At 39.3% G+C, this 6964-nt stretch overlaps 1 protein-coding gene and 1 pseudogene across 3 annotated transcripts in view; both read left to right on the plus strand.

Annotated features, from left to right (window-relative positions):
- LPIN2 (lipin 2) overlaps positions 1-6964 on the plus strand; it is a 90205-nt gene that overhangs the window by 20182 nt on the left and 63059 nt on the right. The gene's annotated exons all lie outside the window — the stretch shown is intronic.
- LOC102772296 lies at positions 1247-2376 on the plus strand (annotated as a pseudogene).

Below are 6964 nucleotides of genomic sequence, written 5' to 3' on the forward strand. Positions count from 1 at the left end.
AGGACTGTGTTCATTTGTTCCCATTCTCACTGCTATAATTTCAACGGTAAAAGAGACATGATGTCAATTCCTGCCTTCTTGGTCAGTGAGTATGTAGAAAGAACATCAAATAAAGTCAGAATGTTTCAAAGAAAATTATATTCTACCAGTGTCTAGACTAGGGGTGGGCAAACTTTTTGACTCAAGGGCCACAATGGGTTCTTAAACTGGACCGGCGGGCCGGAACAAAAGCATGGATGGAGTGTTTGTGTGAACTAATATAAATTCAAAGTAAACATCATTACATAAAAAGGTACGGTCTTTTTTTTCAATAGTTTTATTCATTTCGAACAGGCCAAATCCGGCCCGTGGGTCATAGTTTGCCCACGGCTGGTCTAGACTAAAGTCATAGTCATCACTGAAAATACTATGTATGGTTTCCATGGAAACCTGTTAAGATTATGTGCCTTTCATATGTGAAATTGAGGCAAACAATCAGGTTTCCTGTTTTATTTTAGAGTTGCTATGATTATCAATGACCACCATCAAAATAGGTTACCCACACAATTCTTTTATCCTAGAAAACTTAGAATGAGAACATGTTCCTTAAAACATTTATGACTATAATGTAATCATATCTTTAAAGCTACTCATAATAAAAAGCTTAACATTTTCATGTATGATAGCATGTAGAAGAATCATCAATCATTGCTCTCTAAATGCACTTATGAAATTCCTACTTACATGTAGCCCTGAAAACTACATAAACTTAGCATTAATGTTTTTAGGAACTTGTGGTCCCAAGATTCAGTAAGAAGAGCCTGGGTATATGAGACATACATGAACTTTTGTCTGTGCCTGTCACTGTATAACTATTTATCTGCTCTGAACCCATTTTCTTGCTTGTACAATGCACATAACATATGCCTTATCTAATGAGGATTAAATGAGATGAGTTATATAAAGTGGCATTTGGAAGGAATAAATGTTACTACCCTTTTCCCTTTTTCCCTCATCACTTCCCCATGGCTAACACTAGGTGGAATACTGAGTAAAACATCCAATTATAGTTTAGATTATATGTTATTTATCAAGGATATGCATAGTTTAAAATATTAGGGTGTGAGTAAATGAAGAGTTTGAATTTTTGATGTTTTCTGGTCAGGCGGCTTCAGAGAACCCAGGCACCTTTGCCTCAGAGGAGTCTGGGCTGGCGAGGCAGGGCAGTGGGGTAAACTAGAGCAGTTCCGAGTGGGATGGGGAGGGCATGGTGTCAAGCAGTAACTGGCTGTTGGGGTGAATGTCATGCTGGTGAAGGCCTACGGGAGCCTGGACTTAGGAGATTGATATTCAACTATCCAGGATTCAGGATATCAAGTATGAACCACTCAGCTCCTTGTAGATGATGATGCAAGATTGCTACAGCTGGACACCCAGGGAAATCAGAATTGCTACAACTATTTATTTTACATTCAGTAAACATTAATATTTTAAGAAAAACAATCTTAAATGTAATAATGTTACATGTAATAAACATTAATATCTCAAGAAAAACGATTTTAATATGTTACATGCAATACCAATTATTCAAGAAAAACTATTAAATATTACATGCAATAAACATTAATATTTCAAAAAAAATGATTTTAAGTATAGCAATATTACCAAAACTGTACCAACATAGTATGATATCACAAAAGTCATAGGAAGTATTAAAAATCTGCAAATAACAGAATTCTATTCTAAAATACTTTTTTTCCTTTGGCTCTATTTTTCTTCATCAGTTTATGTTGTTCATTATATTCCATAAATGAGTGAGATCATGTGATATTTATCTTTCTCTGACTGGCTTATTTCACTTAGTATAATGCTCTCCACGATCATCCATGCTGTTGCAAATGGTACGAGTTCCTTCTTTTTTACAGCATCGTAGTAGCTACAACTGTTTATACAGGATGAAAGCTCTAAATGCCATCCGTGCCTCTGAAATCCTATTTCATGCTGAAGGTCCGGCATCCTCGTTTCTTAATGGGCAAGAATTTTCACTCCTATCTGCTAGATCTTCAAAGCACTAGTACTCCTTTCAAAGGTGTGTGCAAGGCCCTCATTGATACCCTGCTGGATGGCTATGAGACAGCCCCGTATGGGACTGGGGTCTTTGGCCAGAGAGAGTATGCACTATCAGGACCTGTGCTTTCAGGAGGCCCTGAGTGTGCTGGCCACGGTGGTCAAAGCATGAAGTGGGAGCTCCCAGCGACATCAGTCAGCAGCCAAAGACCTAACCCAGTCTTCTAAAGTTTCCCCAACAGTCATCCAGGTGACATACCTCCCCTCCAACCAGAAGAGTAAACATGCCAAGCACTTCCTTGAATCGAAGAACTTTAAGGACAACTATAACACACTAGAGCAGTGATGGCGAACCTTTTGAGCTCGGCATGTCAGCATTTTGAAAAATCCTAACTTAACTCTGGTGCCGTGTCACATAGAAATTTTTTTATATTTGCAACCATAGTAAAACAAAGATTTATATTTTTGATATGTATTTTATATATTTAAATGCCATTTAACAAAGAAAAATCAACCAAAAAAATGAGTTCGCGTGTCACCTCTGACACGCATGTCATAGGTTCACCATCACTGCACTAGAGAGTACTCTATAATGGTGCTAAAGGACTTGGAGCCAGAGAGACTGCATTGTGTTTGCCAGGTGCCCCTCAGACCACCTGAATCAGCAGGTCTACACTGGATTAGCTGAAGCTCCCAATTGTGTCCAGAGCTCATGCCTAGAGAATCTTTCTCTAAACCTTTCTTATGGCCAGTTTTCAAAACATCAATTAAGACTTTATTTTCCCTTGGTAGCACTTTTTTTCTGGAATTAAGATGTTTTTCTTAATATTTCTGTCAGAACTTCCTTAAAAGTCCTCACTTGGTTTTGATCATAGTTCATCTGCCCTTTTCCAGACTATAATCCCAAGGGTAAGAGAGTTGGGGTAATAGGGGAAGAATGGTCAGACCAATGCACTGGTCTGACTTTATAAATTAACTAGAGGCCCGGTGCATGAAAATTCATGCACTCAGCAGGAGGTGGGGGGGTCTCCTCAGCCTGGCCTGTGCCCTCTCGCAGTCTGGGACCCCTTGGGGGATGTCCACCTGCCAGCTTAGACCCGTTCTCTGGGGAATTGGGCCTACGCTGGCAGTCAGACATCCCTCTGGGAGCCCTCAGGGAATGTCCAACCAACGGTTTAGGCCCGGACATCCTTAGCGCTGCTGCAGAGCTGCCTGGGAGCCCTCGGGGGATGTTCGACCAATGGCTTAGGCCTGTTCAGAGTGGGCCTAAGCTGTTGGTCGGACATCGTTAGCACTGCCACTGCACTGGTCAGCCATGAGCTGGCTGGCTTCTGGCTGAGCGGCGCTCCCCCTGTGGAAGCGTTGTGGCCACCAGGGGGCATCTCCTGAGTTGAGTGTCTGCCCCCTGGTGGTCAGTGCATGTCATAGCAACTGGTCGTTCTACCTTAGAGTCAATTTGCATATTACCCTTTTATTATATAGGATAAAATGAACAATGAAACAATAAAAAAAAGTTTGAATTTTGACCTGTGTAACTGAATGGAACTCCCATATATGAAAATTCAAAATTATGAAACAATTAAATTATCACCACTTTATAAAATAATTTAAGGAGGGATTTATTTTAATAGCAGATTCCTAGTGCACTAAAGATAGCTTTTGCATCAAGAACAATAGCTGCAAAATCAATCTGGCAAAAATACTTCTAAGCAATTCCACTCCTAAGTATTTAACAAAGTGAAATGAAATTTTATTCACACAAAAGCCTGTACACAAATGTTTTTAGTAGCTTTATTTGTAATTGCCCCATGCTATAAACAACCCAGCTACCTTTCAATTGGCAGATGGATGAACAGACTTTGGTACATCCGTACAATGGTCTACTACTTAACACCAAGAAGCAAACTACTGATACTTGCAATAATACTGATTTTTTTTAGAGCAAAAGCAAGTTTTATTTAGATAGAGAAAAAGAGGCTAGAACAGTGATGGCGAGCCTTTTGAGCTCAGCGTGTCAGCATTTTGAAAAACCCTAACTTAACTCTGGTGCCGTGTCACATATAGAAATTTTGTGATATTTGCTACCATAGTAAAACAAAGACCTATATTTTTGATATTTATTTTATATATTTAAATGCCATTTAACAAAGAAAAATCAACCAAAAAAATGAGTTCGCGTGTCACCTCTGATACGCGTGTCATAGGTTTGCCATCACTGGGCTAGAACATGGGTTCCTGGAGACAGAATCAAGGTTGACTCTTCTGTGGCCCCCCTGGTTGCAAGTCTCACAGAGTGCTATAACAATATTGATTAATCTCAAATTATGACTTAGTATTAATTAAGCTAAGTGGAAGAAGCCATATTCAGGAAGCTACATTCTGTATGTTTCTACTTATATAACATTCTAGAGAAAGCAAGACTAAGGGATAGGAAACAGATTGGTAGTTGGCAAGGGACGAGGGGGAAATATTGGCCACAGAGGGGCATTAGGGGTGTTTTGGAGTGGTGATCTAGTTCTGTATCTTTATGGGTCAATTTTACTCTATGTAAAATGCACCTTAATTTTTTTAAAAAGTATTTTGAATAGCTCAGGACACAGGTATAAGTTATTTGAAATCTTATTGCATTTCATGGAGTTGGCATGAACATTCAGCTAGAAGTTTTATGTGCTGATAGGTATAACCATCACACAAAGTTGGATAAGTAATTACTTAATATCTTTCATTATTATTTCCAAGTTTTTGTTAATCCTCACCCGAGGATATTTTTTCCCATTGATTTTTAGAGAGAGTGGAAGAGAGGGGGACAGACAGACAAACATCAATGTGAGACACATCGATTGGTTGCCTCCCGCATGTGTCCAGATCAGGGCCTGCAAACAAGGTACCTACCTGCTCTTGACAGGAATCAAACCTGAGACTGACACTTCAGTCCGAGGGCTGATGCTCTTACCACTGAGCAAACCCAGCTAGGCAGTTAATTGCATTTTTAATTTTACTTATGTACTTCTTTCCAATCTCCAGTCAGGTTAAATGTTCCCTGTAACATTTATGATCTGTCACCTCATGTACAAGTAGATTAGAACTGGGGATATTGTAGTCATGATAGGAAAAGATATCAGAAAGCTTCATTACAGTGCATTATTCTGCAATTTGTAATAATGGAGAAGCAGTGAAGAGAAATGAAGGAATGAGAACCATTAAATTTTGTAGAGCTGTGATAGTTCAAAACAAATCTGGACACAGGAACACATGGGAGTTGAGGAAAGTAGTTGGGGCCCTTAGTGTGCTGCTTTCTACTTTAGGATTTATTCAAGGAACAAACAATTTATTGTGTATTGAAATCTAAAGATGTGTGTGAAATTGGACTTTTTTTTTCCTTGCTCTGTACCAATTCTGTTGCTGAAGAAAATGAATATTCTGGTACTTGCTGAGCATTAGGAAAATGAAACTATTGCTACCTGCCATTTACCTTGAAGGTTGTGCCCTATAGAATTGTGATGTTGGGCATTTTCATGTAAGTAGATTGACTAGTCGGAAGTGGTAACTGTAAGTTTGTTTTCTTTCACACTCTATTTTCTGTAATAATCTTGGTCATGTCCATTTAGCCTTGCCAGTTAATTAAATGCAATTAACTACCTCAGCTGACTTCCCAACACCAACTTCCCCTGACAGACCAACAGTCTAGTTTCTCTTCCGCCACAAGTCTCTGTGAGACTGGCTGCTCAATGTTCTTCAGAGCGGTCTGCACGGATGTCATTTGTTCTCACGGGGATATTTTTAGATTTACTCATTTAAGGTGGGTGTCATTATAATTGATACTCACATAGACTAGATTTATGCAAGTTTTTTCTCTGAGGTTTTCACCAGTATCCGGAGGAAAAGCATTGGTTTCTGAATATCTGAGTTTTGCTTTTGGAACATTGGGTTGTCCTCTACTGTTCTTGGCATTTTAAAAAATATATATTTTATTGATTTTTTACAGAGAGGAAGGGAGAGGGATAGAGAGTTAGAAATATCAATGAGAGAGAAACATCTGTCTGCTGCCTCCTGCACACCCCCTACTGGGGATGTGCCTGCAATCAAGGTACATGCCCTTGACCGGAATCGAACCTGGGACCCTTTAGTCCGCAGGATGACACTCTATCCACTGAGCTAAACCAGTCAGGGCAGTTCTTGGCATTTTTTAAAATGTGTGGCGCCATATGTATGTGCGTGTATACAGATCTATCTTTATTGAATTTCTTACTCAGGTTACAATACCAAAACATTGTACATATTCCTCCCTCTTCTTGCTGATTTTGTTCACTAGATCTTGCATTCATCCACTTGTTAATTCATACATTCATTGATTGAAAAATATTCATTAAGAACCTGCTATTGCTAGTCATTGTGCCAGGCAGGCTTTGGGGAAATGGTGAAGCATACAACTCTTTTTTTTTTATCAGAAGTTAGTTTGGAGGTATGATAAACAAATTACTGCAGTGTGGTGAGTGCTTATATGATGTGTTAAGGAGGGGGCAGGATACATCAGTGCACACAGCCACAAGCACTTTGCTACTGCCCTCTGCTTTCTTCTCCTCATTGAGCCCATGCTTTCCCATCTTTTTTTGATCTTCTTTTCTATTATGCTGTGTGTGTGTTCACAATCTCTTTTGGACATACTAGGTGTACTGGTTAATAATGGCGGATTTTAGAAAACACGATAATTTCAAGAGAAACATCAAAAGTGCTTTATTCAAAGTAATGTCTATCGCTAGCTACACATTTTCCCCATCTTTCAGGTAATTTGTGGATACCGTCCCAATACAACTTTTTTTGTTTTGAGGCAAGCCATTCAGAGACCCAGTTTTCCACTTCTTCGTATGTTTTGAAGTGCTGCTCAGAAAGTGCATGTGCCATCGATCGGAATGAATAG

This window comes from Myotis davidii, unplaced genomic scaffold (genome assembly GCF_000327345.1).
Source record: "Myotis davidii unplaced genomic scaffold, ASM32734v1 scaffold96, whole genome shotgun sequence".
Taxonomy (NCBI): Eukaryota; Metazoa; Chordata; class Mammalia; order Chiroptera; family Vespertilionidae; genus Myotis; species Myotis davidii.